We start from the raw sequence: 6,842 nt of genomic DNA, 5'->3' as shown, positions 1-6,842 counted from the left end.
CTGTAGACATTAGTACTCGCAAAAAAACTTTGCCTGATTTAAAGTACAGAGAACTTATAAAATCCTTAAATGTCAAACAAATAGAGTTCTTTACACATGTTCTTCAGACTGTTAAAATGAATAAGAAAAAGTTGCAAGTGTTTTGTCAGGTGGTGCAGGAGTGGGGAAACCTGTGCTAGTAACTGCATTGTTTGAAGCAATCCAGCGCTGTTTGACTTCAGACCCAGGCGATGATCCAGAAAACTGTAAAGTTCTCCTGTGTGCTCCAACTGGAAAAGCTGCTTTTCATATAAGTGGAGTAACTCTTCATTCTGCATTCAGACTCATAGTCCGTATATATAATTTAACCCGTATATTGTTGTTGTTGTGATTTGTTTGGCATAGTTCTGTCCGCATTTTCACTTTTTAATTAATTTATAAACAACAATCAAACCTTTGTTCTGAGATGAAAAAGAACGACCACATTTACAAATGAAGTCCTTTTCAAATGTTGAATATTAAAAATAAGCCCCGCGTTGAGAGATCGGGGCAAAATGCTTGTGCGTAAAGAGTCATCTTAGTCCGTGAAGTCCGCACGTGCTAGTCAGGGACGACATTTTCTGACTTAACTGGATTTTCGTTTAGAATAGACTTTTTTTTTTTTTTTATTATTCAATATCATACATACAATGTAAACATGTATATGATCATACAATATAGTGATATACAAAGCAATAAAGTTCAGACATGTTTTACAAGATATGCTAATATATATTTATTTTTTTTTTAGAGAGAAAAGAAAAGCACAACAGAGTAATAGTTATGAAAAATGATGAGTTGTATAAAGTCGGAAGAAAGCATACTGGACTTGTGTTTTTTGTTTTATATTCACAATGATCTTGTCAGATTAAAAAATAAAAATTAAAAAAAATAAATAAACAAAACTATTTTAGAGAGATAAACTAACATTAGGGTAAAATGTATATAAGTGGACAAAACATTATGAGAATTTAATCCGATTCCATTTTTGTTCAAAGATTTGTAATGTGTCATTACTGAGGGCTATTTCTTTCTCAATCTGGATTTTTAGTTTAAGACTATGGACAAAGCAATTAAAATTTGGTACTTGTTTTTTGTACTTCATGTTTAAGATAAAATATTTCATCAATATAACCATAAAATTCACAATATTATTACAGTCTATTGATTTCAATGAGTTAATTCCGAAACTTACATTTAAGAAAGATAGTTTAACGTTAAGTTGATGTTGTTCAAGAAAAGATATTAATTGATTCCAAATAGGCTGGATGTGTTTGCACTCCCAAAAAAGATGTTCTATAGTTTCAATGTTTTCACAGCAGAAGTCACACAGATTTGAGTTAGATAATTTGCATTTAAAGAGATATTTATTTGTAGCTATAATTCTATGGATGTATTTATATTGAAAATTTCTCAGTGTGCTTTCAATAGTTGCTTTATATGGCATGGTAAATATGTGTTTCCAATTAAGTTCATTTTCTTCAAAAAGGACTTGCCATTTATTTTGGATTTTGGAGTTTTCTGTAGGGTTTTTAATTTGTAGTGTGTAAAATATTTTATTTGTTTTGTTTTTTCTTCCAAGTATGTTTTCTACAAATGTTGTTTGAGTACATGGTGTATTATTTGTATTGATTTCAGATTTAATATGTATGGGTATGCTTTTGATTAGTGTGTAGTACTTCAGAAAATTATTTGAAGGTATTCCGTATATGTAGCATATATTATCAAAAGAGTAGAAATCCTTAATTCTGTAGTCATATAATTGGTCGACATATTTAATGCTTCGTTCAAACCAGTCTTTATAGAAAAGCGTCTTATTGTTTGAAGTTATGTCTTTATTGTTCCATAGAATTGTTTTACTGCTAGTTTGGGTTTCTAAGTTATGAGTGACATCACTCCACGCTGATAGAACATCAGACAGAAATATGTTTTCGTTTGCAATGTCATGTAAGATAGTATTGCTGATGTTACATTCAAAGATTAAGGAGTCACCATATTTTTTTAGGATTTTCTGGTAGAATAATTTCCATTTACTCGTATTGGTATTATCTAGGTATCTTTTAACCCAGCTGCATTTGATTGCATTCAAGAATGAGTCAATGTTCGTTAATTGAATACCTCCATTTTCTACAGATTGAATTAACTGAGTTCTTTTTATTTTATCAGGTTTACCGTCCCATATGAAGTTAAATATTGCTGATTTTATATCGTTAATAACATTATTTGGTGGATTTGGGAGGACTGTTAAAACATATATCAATTTAGGAAGTGCAAACGTTTTCAATACTGTGTTTTTTCCGATTAGTGTAAGTTTACGATGATGCCATGATTTTAAGCAGTTTTTAAAATTCTGTAATTTAGGTAGTATGTTTTTAAGAACTGTATCCTTTTCATTATTTGTGAAAGTAATTCCTAACGTTGTGGCTTCATCGGATGTCCAATTAAATTTCATTTCTTTTTTATGTTGAACATTACTTTGTTTTAATTTACCTACTCGAAGCACAGTACATTTACTTTTGTTTAGTTTAAGACCCGATGTCATTCCGTAAAGGGTTAGCGACTCTATTAGGTTATGGAAAGAATCGTAATTGTCATTTAAAAAATAAGTTGCATCGTCAGCAAATAGGGATTGTTTGATTTCTTCGTCAGGTTCTAGTGATATGCCTTTTATGTGTTTATTTGATTGGATGTGATGTGATAGATACTCGATGCAAATAATAAATAGCGATGATGAGAGTGGACATCCTTGTCTAACCCCTCGTTCGATGTTAAAACTGTTCGAAAAGAAGCCATTATTAATAATTATACTGTTAATATCGGTATAGAACAGTTTGACCCATTGAATGAGACTTTCACCAAAGTTCATATTTTCTAAGCAAGAGAACATAAATGAATGATCAAGCGAATCGAATGCCTTTTCAAAGTCTGCAAAGAATATTAGACCAGGATTATGTGAATTGTTGAAATAGTTTATGCATTCTTGGATAAGACGAACGTTTTCACCAATGTAACGTCCTTTTATGAAACCAGATTGAGATTTTGAAATGATTGATGGTAATATTTTTTTTATTCTGTTTGCTATACTTTTAGTTGCAATTTTATAATCATTGTTTAGTAAACTAATCGGGCGCCAGTTTGCTAAGGATTCTAAGTTTTTTCCGGGTTTTGGAATAAGTGATATAATACCTTGTTTTTGTAGCGTAGTTAAGTTTTCGTTGTTAAATGAATAGTTAAGTGAATTAATTAGATGTGCTTTTATATCATTCCAGAATATTTTATAAAATTCGATTGTGATGCCATCAGATCCTGGGCTTTTGTTATTTTGCATTTCTTTTAGAGCTAATCCACATTCATATTCATTAAGCAATCCGTCGCACAATTGTTTTTCCTCCTGGTTTAAAGCGTGATGTGTATTTTTAAAAAGGGTGTTATTTTCAACATTTTTTCGTTTATAGAGGGTTTCGAAAAATAAACGTTGTTCTTCTAGTATTTGAGTTCTGTTTGTTATATCTTTGCCATTGACTACTAATTTGTGTACAGTTTTTTGTTCACTTCTACGTTTTTCAATGTTTGCGAAATATTTTGTATTTTTTCATTGTGTTCAACATGCTGTGCACGCGCTCTTAGTATTATTCCATTGAGATGTGTATGATAAATTCCATCTAATATTTGTTTTTTTTAAGTTATTTCATTTTCAATGTCGGTGGTATCATTTGTGTTTGTTTGATGCATTTGTTTTTCAAGTGTTTCAATGGTTTTGATGGTTTCATTTTCAAGTTTGTGTGTTTCTTTTTGTTTAAATGATGTGTATCTAATTGTTGTGTTACGTATATTTCCTTTAATTACTTCCCATAAGGTGTTTGGGTTTGCATCTTTATTATTTTGAACTGTATTTAATATTTCCTGTTTTATTTGTGTTTGATATTGTGTATCTAATAAGATGCTGTTGTTAATTTTAAAGTATCCTGGGCCTCTTTCAGGTTGTATATTGTGCAGTTTAAGTTCAACTAGAGAGTGGTCAGTCATAAACCCTGGTTTTATGTTACATGTGTCAATTATGTTGCAAAGTGATTTAGATATTAAAAAATAGTCTAATCTACAAAATATTGTTGGTTTTGTGTTTGAGTGCCAGGTGAATTTGCTTTCGTTTGGGTATAGTGTACGCCAGATATCTATCATATTGTAGTTTTCAATTATGTTGTTTAAAATGTTTCTATTTTTAGTATGAGTATAAAGGTTTCCATTCTTTTTATCTAATAATGGGTTCAGGACAGTATTGAAATCACCACCGATTATAATATTTTTATCTTGGTTATTGATTATAAAGGATTGTAATGTTTCGTAAAATGTGGAATCGTCTATGTTAGGGCCGTAGACGTTGATTAATGTTATTTGTGTTTCGTGTATTTTGATATCTATACTTGCTTGTCTGCAAATTATTATTTCCTTAAAGTTATCGACTGTGACACCTATATTATTTTTTATCAGAAAGGCAATGCCTTGTTTATTTGTATGTTCTCCACTGAGATAAATTTCTCCGTCCCATTCATCTTTTAAGGTTTGTGCTAAAGTATGTGTCAAGTGACTTTCTTGTAAAAGGCATATACTATATTTTTTGTCGTCTAACCATTTGAAGATTTTAATGCGTTTGTCTTTGTTGTTTAGCCCTTTAGCATTCAAAGTACATAATTTAATCATTTAAAAAGGTGGAGGGTGATGTTAATGATAGTTTGTGTGTGCTTGTCCAGTTAGTTTCTTTTTTTAAACATATCCAGTTGGTCTCTATTATAAGACATAAGATGTTTACACATACGAGCAAAAATAGAAAACAAAAATTAGGGATACAAACAGATGAATATTCCATAGAAAGAAGAAGTAAAAAGAAATAATGGATAATGTATAATGGATCTTGCCTATTAAGATGAGAGAGTTGTGTTAAAAACGAATTTAAAGACATGAATAACATGTATAATAAAAAAATAGTGCGTGGTCGTTAGTTTTTGTATAAATGAAATATTTAAAAAAAAAAGGAATATAATTAGCTCATGAGTGTAAATATGTATATATATACATATACGTATACATATATATACATACACATATATACTTCATGTTCAATGTGAGTGTATTATTTCTTTTGCGTGGTTTGTTACTTTTGTCATTTTTTCTTTTCTATTAGTCATTAAGCTCAACTTATATGGATGTCTATCTATGGATGCAAACGTATAAAAATTCTAGAAAAGCGTACGTGCATTCGTTGGTGCGTGTGCGCACGCGGTATTGTGTGTGAATGTGTGTGTGTTTGGTGTGTGCGCGTGCGTGCGTGCGTGTATGCGCGTGCGTGTGTGCGCGTGTGGGTTTGTATTTGCACTTGTGCGAGCCGATTTGTTTTTCTCTAAAGAAGACTAATTACATACATGTTCGTATACAGTACAATAACACTTGGTACAAATCTTCATTAGATCTATAGTAAATGCATACTATTCAACAAGTTAAACACGTATCCTGTAGCATAAATATCTGATAATTAGCTAATCAATCGGAGTGATTGTGTGTGTGTGTGTGTGTGTGTGTGTGTGAGGGTGTGTGTGCGTGTGCGTGTGTGTGTGTGCGTGCGTGCGTGCGTGCGTGTGTGTGTGTGTGTGTGTCTTAGTGCGTGTGTGTGTGTGTGTGTGTGTGTGTGTGTGTGTGTGCGTGCGTGCGTGCGTGCGTGCGTGCGTGTGTGCGTGCGTGCGTGCGTGTGTGCGTTTGCACTTGTGAGAGTAAATTTGTTTGTCTTACAAAAACTAAACACATATATATTCGTATACAGTACAATAACACCAAGAAAAACAACAACATTATGGTCAAAATCATTATCACCACTAAAAAAAAGACACACTATAACTTCGAGGGTGATCTAGAATGCATTCTTTTGCAATTTTGATGTTTTACAATTTGATAAAATTTATCCACGCCTGGACTGTCTGTATCAATACATTATGCATCGCTGAACAATATGATTGTGTCTTCATGCAACTACATCCAAGATGATAACATTTTTCTACATGTAAGTGGTTACCTTTAAAAGAGTTAATCAAGGATACCAAATGTATATAGCATCACTACAATTATGTATCTATAATTGATTTTTAGGACGTTTACTTGTCACAATATTATCCAATAATCGGTTAATCTAATGAAGCTAAAAAGGCGAAAACACATTAGATTAGCCTTATTTTGGACACAATAAGCATATCAAAAGTTTGTATCGATTGCTATCCTAATTGACAAATTAAACACATGTCCTGTTGCATAATTATCCGATTATCAGCTAATCTAATGGAGCGAAAAAGCGAAAAAAATCTATTAGATTAGCATTCGGACCACTTGCTATATATTACAAAAATGAATGCATATAGTTTATCATTCTAATTGTTATAGGTGCATTCATATAAAATCGGTCTACTTGAACATCTTATTACATATTTTACAAATAATACCTTTTTGCCGCTTTATAATTTTTTGCATTAATAAAAAAAACTTATTTTTTGATATAGATTGAAAAAAACTAGCCTTTTGCAGTATACAAATAATTCATTAGATTGTACATAGCTATCCAAAATCGTATTTAAAATTCACACAAACGCATATAATTAAACTGTAATTATGTATTTATAATACAGTTAACGAACGCTTTTATGCATTGATAAACGAACTTTGTTTTTATAAGCTGAAAAACACAAAAAAACTACTGTATGTCAATATACAAATAATTCGTTAACTATTATTTTCTATTTTTAGGAGAGCTTGATGTCTTATAAATGTGACAAAATTATGATTCA

This window comes from Dreissena polymorpha, chromosome 9, assembly GCF_020536995.1.
Source record: "Dreissena polymorpha isolate Duluth1 chromosome 9, UMN_Dpol_1.0, whole genome shotgun sequence".
In the NCBI taxonomy this organism is placed as follows: domain Eukaryota; kingdom Metazoa; phylum Mollusca; class Bivalvia; order Myida; family Dreissenidae; genus Dreissena; species Dreissena polymorpha.
The sequence above is the reverse complement of the archived record's forward strand: the minus strand, read 5'-3'. Positions refer to the sequence as shown.